Source organism: Nicotiana attenuata, unplaced genomic scaffold (assembly GCF_001879085.1).
Source record: "Nicotiana attenuata strain UT unplaced genomic scaffold, NIATTr2, whole genome shotgun sequence".
Classification (NCBI taxonomy): domain Eukaryota; kingdom Viridiplantae; phylum Streptophyta; class Magnoliopsida; order Solanales; family Solanaceae; genus Nicotiana; species Nicotiana attenuata.
In genome coordinates this window covers 95566-104880 of record NW_017672780.1, presented here as the reverse complement: position 1 = coordinate 104880, position 9315 = coordinate 95566, and positions in this window count along the sequence as shown.

The window sequence follows — 9315 nt, the reverse complement described above, 5'->3', positions numbered from 1 at the left end:
AGTAAAAATTGCACGGGGCGTCTATTTGGTCGCTCCCATTTAACTGTAAAAATAGCACGGTCTAGCAAGTTTTCGGACAAGTCATTCAAAAATAGCCAGTATTTACCAAGTCAATGAAAAGTAGCCACTATTTTGCTGCAACATAGACCGGTCCAGCATAATATACTGAAGTCTGGTGCACATGTGTATGAACTTCCAGCATATTATGCTGGACCGGTATACTTTGCTGGCTCCAGTATAATATACTGGAGACTGGAGCACCGGTGCTCCAAACTCCAGTATATTATGTTGGCAAGATTCGAACCCCTACTCGGTCTAGGTGCCCCTCTTCGTATTTTATTTCTCAGCCTTTTCACAGACTTGTTTCAAAATTTCATTATGTACACGAAGCTCCTTTTTTATATTTTATCCTAAGGACATCATCATTGAATTTCATCTTCACTTGGGGATTACTTCCTTTCTCTAGGTTCATTCTCTCCATTCTTCGTTGTATGCAGCCCCATAAAGTGGCTACCACCCTCTCTTCTTGGAGATCATTCGGTATATTATACTGGAATTCTAGTATATTATACTGGAACTCCAATAAAATATACTGGAACTCCAGTATATTATACTGGAGTATTTTTTCGAATTTTGAACAGTGTTTTAGTTCAGATTTACCTTTACATGAAAAGTGGCTAAATTTCAATTACTTTTAAAACTGGGCTATTTTTGAATGACCACTTGTAATTTCCTGATGAAACTAGTCGACGCAGAATACATAATGACATACCTTTCAAGGCTTCCAACTTGGGTTGCCGTTGAATACTTGAGAGGGATGTTTTAAAGTTATCAACTGACAAAAATCCAGACTTTGTATCTATATGGCACACAGCAGCAAACCTAGTGGAGATTACCATACAATGAATTTTCATTAGAAAAAGAAAATTAGATGTTTGATACAGAATGTAATGTAAAAATTAGGTAATTCAAGAATCGGTGTAGACTTACAGAAATCTCACTAGATGGTTCAAAGTTGGATCAGAATCGCACAAAGACTCAAGATGTCTTTAAATTTGTCATTTGACAGCGTATTCTACTAAAAGTGAAGGATAACTTGATATCTATTAGCAAAATACTGATCACAGTTCATCAACTTATAGCAAATTTGATGCTTGTTTATATGTCTAACCTTAGAAAGATGTTTTCAAAAGGAAATGAACTAATTTAAACCTTGATTTACAAGAGAAAGACAAGTATTTGGAGTATATCATTTAGGCTTAGCACAAATAAGCTATCACGACCCAAAATCCACTAAGGGTCGTGATGGCGCCGGACACCGCTGTCGGGCAAGCCAACCAAAATACTTAGTTGAATTCTTATCTCAATAATTTTGAAAACAGAAATTTTCCTCCAATTCAGATAATAAAAGAAAATTTATAAGCAATAAGAAAACATCACATTAAATTTATTTGAATTATTGAAAATCTTGGAAATTGTATTCTTTTTATTTTCTCAATAAGATAATTTTACATTTAAAGATTAAAGTTATGATTATAAAGTAATCAAATTCACAAAAAAATAAAAAAAATAAAAAATTATGATATGTTAAGACGTGAAGGATAAATACATTATCCTAATCTACGAGGACTCATTTTAACAAATATATATGTATTTAATTTATATTCCAAAATCCAAAGAAGAAAATGTTTTATTTTCATTTCTTCTTACTCCCTAACCCCAAAAATAAAAGGCTGCGCAGTATTTGACGGTTAGTCTCTGACTTGACGTACATTATTATGTGATTATCGTTCATAGAACTGAAATAACCAGTGGAATATATTGTTTAGTTTTATAATATTCATTCTGTATTTTAGTCCTAAATGGTCTGATTTCCCTAGTTAAATAATTCTGTCTTTGCTCCAATTTCCTAAATATTCTTCCATTTGTTAACTTAGAATTTGAACAATGTAGTTCACACAAAACAAGAAAAGAATAGCCATTTATTTGGATGCCAAGCTTTGGCCGTAAGAGAGAAAGAGATAGAAGAATTAATCTAAATAGCCGTTTACTCAAAATAAAAAAATAATCAGTTGATATGTAATTCATATGTATACATATTCTGTAAATTAGCTAAAAAGAGTAAACAATAAATTCGACCGGCCGGCTATTTCTGTAAAGATACCCATAATGAATATGTTGCATCCTTGTCAAGTGTATTTCACAAGTAATGACCTTAAGATTCAGTAAAACTAAATTGGTGTATTTGGCTTGACTTGGGACATAGTTAAAGATTAATATTTACCTTGTTAACTCCTCTATTTAAACTTATTGCCTTTGAGAACATTTTGCAGTTATAAAATAAAGGTAATTCATGCAATTAAAAACAATGCATTTTAATTCATCGAATGTTTATTTGCTCAATAATGGAAAATATTTACAAGTCTCACTGACACTAAATCAACTAAAAGAAAGTGCATCTACTTTTAATGAGCAATATAGACAACAAAGGGTAGCCTGGTGCACTAAGCTCCCGCTATATGCGGGGACCAGGGAAGGGCCAAACCACAAGGATCTATTGTACGCAACCTTACCCTGCATTTCTGCAAGAAGCTGTTTCCACGGCTTGAACCTGTGACCTCCTGGTCACATGGCAACAACTTTACCAGTTATGCCAAGACTCACCTCTGAACAATATATATAAACAACATGGAAGAAAAACTACTTTTTCTTTAAGGCAAGGGGAGGGGTGAAAATCAGCTTCAGCTCTTTTGAGTAAGTAATACTGTACAAACAAACGCAATTACAAGAAGTTAACAAACACATACGGGTGAAAATCAATTACCTTCCCCATCTTTGCGTTAAAAATTAAACTCCCCCCTCAACTTTGAACAATAATCATTCTCTCCCCTTTATCGTACACAATACCTTTTTTACCCTTGAATTTTCAATTTCCTCCTCAATTCAATACTTTTTTATGGTTTTAGCTATAACTTAAATTATGTAATATCTATTATAAATTGTAATTAGAGTTCATTAAAATTATAAGTAGAATAAGTAATTAATTAGAGTCCGTTAAAATTACCTTATCTTTATGGTTGTTAAGGAATAATGGTGGTGTCTGGACCAACTTGCGCGCAACAACAACAACAATAACAACAAACCCAGTGTAATTCCACATGTGGGGTCTGGGAAGGATAGTGTATACGCAGACTTTACCCCTACCTGGACCAGCTTGGCCGCACCTCGACTAATTCCATGGGGTATAAGAAAGTTCTACTTTGAAGAACTTCAAAAACATGCATCCTTTCTCATTAGCACACTTGCAGCCTTTCTCCAACCAAATTGCCAAAGCTGCAAATGTCATGAAAGCATCCTTTCTCATTAGAACACTTGCAGCCTTTCTCCAACCAAATTGCCAAAGCTGCAAATGTCAAGAATTATGTTGAGATTCAAATTTTGCTTTGCAATACATCAATGTCTGCAAATGGTGATAAGGCTGTACCTTTAAGTGAATAGCAGATCAAATGGTGATGCAGTTTGAGTAGAAGAATGAACTTATCAACCTCCACCATTCAAGATTTTGCACACATTCTTGTAGTGAATCCCACATGGATACCCTTATCACAGTCTCAACTCTCAAATATATTGCTCTTTGCGAGTTCTTTTTTTTCTTTTCCTCATTCTTCTTTAATAAAAATGGTATCCGGGCCAACTTGCGCGCACCTCGTCTATTTTACTTTGTCCCTGCTACCTCCCACCGCAACACATATTGAATTACTCTTTCTACCAAGGCTTAGGCAGATGTGATGTTCTGTGATCTGAAGACTTGCATTTGACCATTTACTGCTGCGTTTCAGGCAGAACACATGGAAAATAATTGTCCTGATATCTGTTACCCAAAAACAATGTGGATGGATGTCAGTGCCTCTGTTCTCAACAAGCAAATAAATACTTTTAAAGCGCGAGGCGTTATGAGAAAACAGGAAAGGTATAAAACATCCACAATGCACAAATTAAAGTGCTCAACTTGCCAATTAAATAAACCAAAGAAATACCAGTTCACTATAGATTATATATAAACATGTGGTCAACACTCGTTTAATGATTTATGCATTCATTTATGATGACGTATCTGTTCTTCCCCTCCTAGGTAAGGTTGAAGGCTCTCTATGTTGGGTGGCCATTTCCAGGAATCACCTATATCAATCACTAGAGAGAGAACACTCACCTTAGATAGAGGAAGAAATGCAACTACAATTTCACCTAATCGTTATTGCCTATATAGATTTTTTCTTTCTACATAACGCGGTCATTTTTAATCTTGTATAACTTTATATCCATCTTAGTATTAGCGTATTTACGAGACACACCTTGTAGATATGGACTTTAGAACCCAACAGTCACTCCGATATAACATTTCTGGTCTTATAACGGTTACATAGAACTTGATTCACTTTTATAGGTATCATTCTATCACATAACACTCTGGTAGCACTTGTATATTTCAACAACCTTATTTTATTTCAGTGTGCAACATTTCCATCTTTCACACCATTCATCTTTCATATGGTTCTCCTAGAACATCGAGCTAGTCCATCCACAACTAGAGTTTATGTTGCACGGACTCTCCAAAATGTAGCCGCACTCGTGTCGGATCCTTAAAAAATGCACTACTTTTGAAGGATCCGACACGTATCCTGCCACATTAAAGATAGCTTCCATCGTAGATCTACTATGCATAAAGATGTAAACTAGTTCTCTGTTGCACTTGTAGTGCCCCTAAATCTACACTCTATCACTATTTTCGAGAGTTCCATCGGATGACTCACAAGTTTAATGCGACGATAGTTCGGTGTACCTTTGAAACTAAATGCTAAATTCGGATTAAATAATCAGGAATATTCAACTCAACAAATGCTTGTGTGGACACGTATGTTTACTTTGGCCAACAGGAAACATTTGGAAAATAGAAGAATCATATCATATCATCATATTATACTAAAAGTGGGAAGCTCCTACCTTCAAAGTTGGATTACAATTTTACCTTTACATTAAATTAAAATCTAATTAATTAAATAGGACTACTAAGTCTAAAGTTGAAATATGAAAATGCCGATCAAATTTACTAAAATTTAAATTTACATTTCAATATATAATAAATTCTATAGTACATATATTAAACGTACAATGTGAACAGATTGTTTTGATTTAAAAAGATTGACCAATATGTTTCTAAAGTTAATGTCATTTATTGTGATCTATTAAATTTAGACTAACTTTCAGCTCCCACGATTAATATCAGTCTTTAAAATGTGCTTTGAAGACTTAGCTCTTTCACCTTCTAACAATAACTACAAATTTATGAATATCAGCTTTTCCACTCCTCCATTTACTTATTTAGTAACTAAGCTTATGCATGTATAATTAACCTTGCCGATCTCTTTTCCTTTGCTTTGTATTATTGAAATTTGGACATAATTGCGTTTGATGTAGAAGAATAATAGAAGATTTAGTCGTTTTTGATTTGTGAAATCAGAAAAAAGTTTGAAACACAGTGTATCGAAAAAGCAGAGACGCTAAATTTGAAAGGAAACTGACGAAGAAGATTAATGTGCGTGATTTGCGTTGTGGAAGATCTGGAAGAATATTTAATCCCCCAATTTTAGTGCGCCTAAATAAGGAAGCCTACAGCTACAATGATTCCTTATTTAATGAATTGTCTATATTTTGTAGAAATACTATTAACATGAAGGGTAATATGCAAACTATGAACATATTTGGTAATATAGTTTCCTATGTGGTATAGAAACGAAAATTTCCTTTTTTTTTATTGTAGCAAATAATTAGAAGCACATGCACTTTTATGACAAGTCACATGCACTTCTATTTAACTTCTTATAAACTTGTATCTAAATTGCAGATTAATTAAACATGAGGTGTAAGGTTCATTTATTAACACGATGCAAATCATGTGCAAAGAAAAATACTTATATGAATATAATAAGTATATACGAGGTCTATAAATTACACAATCTCAATACCATTGGAAAACTTTCCCAGAGCTTAAAGCTGTATTGTCCTCATTATGGCATTGTTAAAGATGTGTTTTGTTTTCACTGTTCTTCTCATGGCAGCTACGAGTTAGTATCTATATTATATGAACTTTAGATTATGATCCTATCATATTTCATATAGTTGTTTAGCTCAAAAATGATATTCGTATTTTATAAGCTTAAAAACAATCGAAAATATATAGGGGTAAATCGTAATAAAATATAATAAGCCCAAGAGATGATTATTGCTTCAAGGATGTTTGTAGATCTGTAAGTGCATAGAGAAATAGACTTAGCTTAAGAGGGAAGCAATGGTTGGAAAATCAAGAAAGAGATAAGAGAGAGATAGAGAGAGAAATTGTATTATGCGAGAATCATCCTCCCGCTATTACAATGTGGAGGTCTCCTTTATATAGTAGGAGACCTCCCTCGAAATAATCAAAAAGGTACAAAAGTTGGTGGCTTCTACTCAGTAAAAAGGTCAGGCACTAAACGACGTCACTTCTTCTTCGCCAACTTGAGTCGTGCCCTCACTCGGGTCGCCCTTATTATAAGGGACGTGCCCATTTGGCGTGGGGGCGTTATGAGCTAAATTTAACCCTATACAGTTAGTCCCTCCGTTCGTTAGAGACGTACTCGATGATCGTCTTCAATGGACGGACATGCACGATTTGCTTTTTACGGAAATTTGGCCGCGCCCATAGGCGCCTCTTTCGAAGAGCGTGAGCGTGGATAATATTTACTGGGCCGTTGACATGCGACCCCCTTTTTTAAGGTGACGTCACCAGCCACATGCGTCATCATTATTTTGGTTCCCGAGACTGTTCAGAACATGACGTGACGTTTTGGCTTCCCGTGCCAGTTTCAGAATTGTGCCTCTTCGATTTCCGTGTGCCTCATTCCTATAAATGGAGGAGTGGTTCAAAGAGATTCATCTTTCGAACCTTCAGAGAGTTTCCCTTTATTTCTTCATCTTTTTTCTTGCAAGAGTTGTATCGCTTTCAGAGAAATACCATTTCTGAGGATCGTATCTCTCATTACTAACACTTCATTCTTATAAATCGTATCGTGGTGAAACGCCGTCAAGAAAGCAAAAGGACTAAAGACGACGCTTCTTCTAGGGTTCCGCCCCCTTCCGATGGTGAAGGGGAAGAAGTGGAGAAGACCCTTGTTCCTTTAACGGTAAATAATGTTTTACCGAAGGATTTGAGTGTCCGGAAAGATTTCAATACGCCATGCCCCTCTTATCCCTGGGAGCATAGCGAGTTGCTTCAGTCTCACCTGGACGCCATTAGAACTAGATACAACATTCCTGGCCATGTTGAAATGGCTCCGGCCGGGACGGACTATGCCAATGTGCATAGGCCCGGGTTCTGCACATTCTATGAGTACGCTCTTAGGATCGGATATAGCTTTCCGCTTAACCCCCTGGCGGAAGAGCTTTGTCGCTTCTATCATGTATGCCCGGCTCAGCTCACACCTTACGCCCTGAAGGTGTGTCGAATCCTTACCACGCTTGCGAGTGAGGCCGGGACCGCCGTTTCCGTTCACCACCTGCTGCAGATGTTCAGCCCCAGTTACATGAGGGGTACCATGCTTCAATTGAGGAGCCGTGGTAAGAAGAGCTTTGTGATGAGGGCTGACGACAAAGCTAACCGCGAGTTCTGGCGTAAATTCTTTTACGCTAGGACGAGCCATCTGGTGTCCAATCCCGAAGGGTTTCCAGATATGTGGAATGCAGGATGTGAGTATTTCTGCATGTAATTTTGCGACGCCTTGTTTTGACTGACCAATCACTCTTTGACTTTCTTTTCTTTTGTAGTGGTGGCTCGCTCACCCCGTCCCGTTGACGACATTAGGTCGTGGGTGGCGGGGTTGATACCGCATGCGGAGAGATGCCGTACTTGGGCTGAGTTCCGCAGATTGTACGGCCCAACTGGTAACAACCTTCCCTGTTTCTTTTCGTTTTGTTTTAGCTTGGAGACTTTTTTTTACCCGATGTGCTTTTGTTTGGCAGGTCGGGGTGTTTCTACAAAGACGAAGAAGAAGAAAACCGACGCTGGCCCGTCTATGGTAGAGTCCGACTCCGATGGGGGAGACATATTCGTGGGCGGCTCGCCTAGAGATAGCCCCCTTTCGACTCCTCAGCAAGGGGCTACATCGGTAGCTGCATCGGAGGCGGTGCCTGAGGCTGCTTCCGTGGAGATACCTGAGGCCGTACTAATAGCGGCACCTGAGACCGTTCCTGTGCCGGTATCTGAAGTCGCTCCAGCGGAGGCGGCTTCCGAAGGAGAGGAGCCGCCGGAGAGAAAGAGGCGGCGACTGATTACTGGCAAAGGAATTGCAACCGAAGGCGCGAGGCCTAGTGAGCCCCGCCAAGAGCCGAGGCCAACTTTCATGGCCGAGGCCATTCGTTCTGGGAGGATGGCCCCTCAGAGAACAGCTGCCGCCGCCCGTTCGGTCCGTGCCTCAAGAGGCGGGTCGTCTTCCGCTGTTAGTGGAGCGGCCGTGGAGATTGAGAGGACGGGCTCTGAAGCCGCTCTTGGAGAAGCACCGGGCAGCTCGGCCCGCGTGGAGATGAGGGAGGGCAGGTCTACTCGCCGTATCGTGATCCCTGGTGGATATAATTTGTTAGAAGACAGCGAGCAGGCCGCAGCGGATATGACCTTGTTGTGTGCGGCTGCGGAGCACGAGACGCTGAGAAGTGTAAGCAACAGGGATCTGTCGAGGCGGGTAGCCGGCTCAGCTTTGCAGGTAGCTTTCAGTTTTTTTTTGTTGTCGTAAAAAACGACTGTGGTACGTACTGACGCGTTTCTTCTCTTCTTTTCAGACCCTCATCTTGGAGGTGGAGAGGAGGTGGCGTGATCAAAAGAAGGCGGCCACCTTCACAAAAATGGCGAAGAAGTATAAAGAGGTTCGTGCCAAGCATCAGGCGTTGGCAGACGTGCTTAAGCAGGACCCCCAGTTCCGGACGTTCCGTGAGGGCCTTGAGGAATCAGAGGCTCTTTTGAAGAAGAGAACGGCTGAGCTGAAGGAGATTGATGAGCAGCTGATGGCTGCTTTGGCTCGAAATATCGAGCTGGAAACCCTCCTTCAGTCAAAAGAGGAGGACTTGGAGATAAGCCGTGGGGTGGCGGCGGAGGCTGCGGAACTGCGGGGCCAGGTCACGGCCCTTACAGCTGAGCTTGATGCTAGGACGGCCGAAGTTGAGGTTCTCAGGCGAACTGCCCCACAGGATGCCGTGCATCGTGAGGCGCACGAGATGTGGGTGTATCATGAC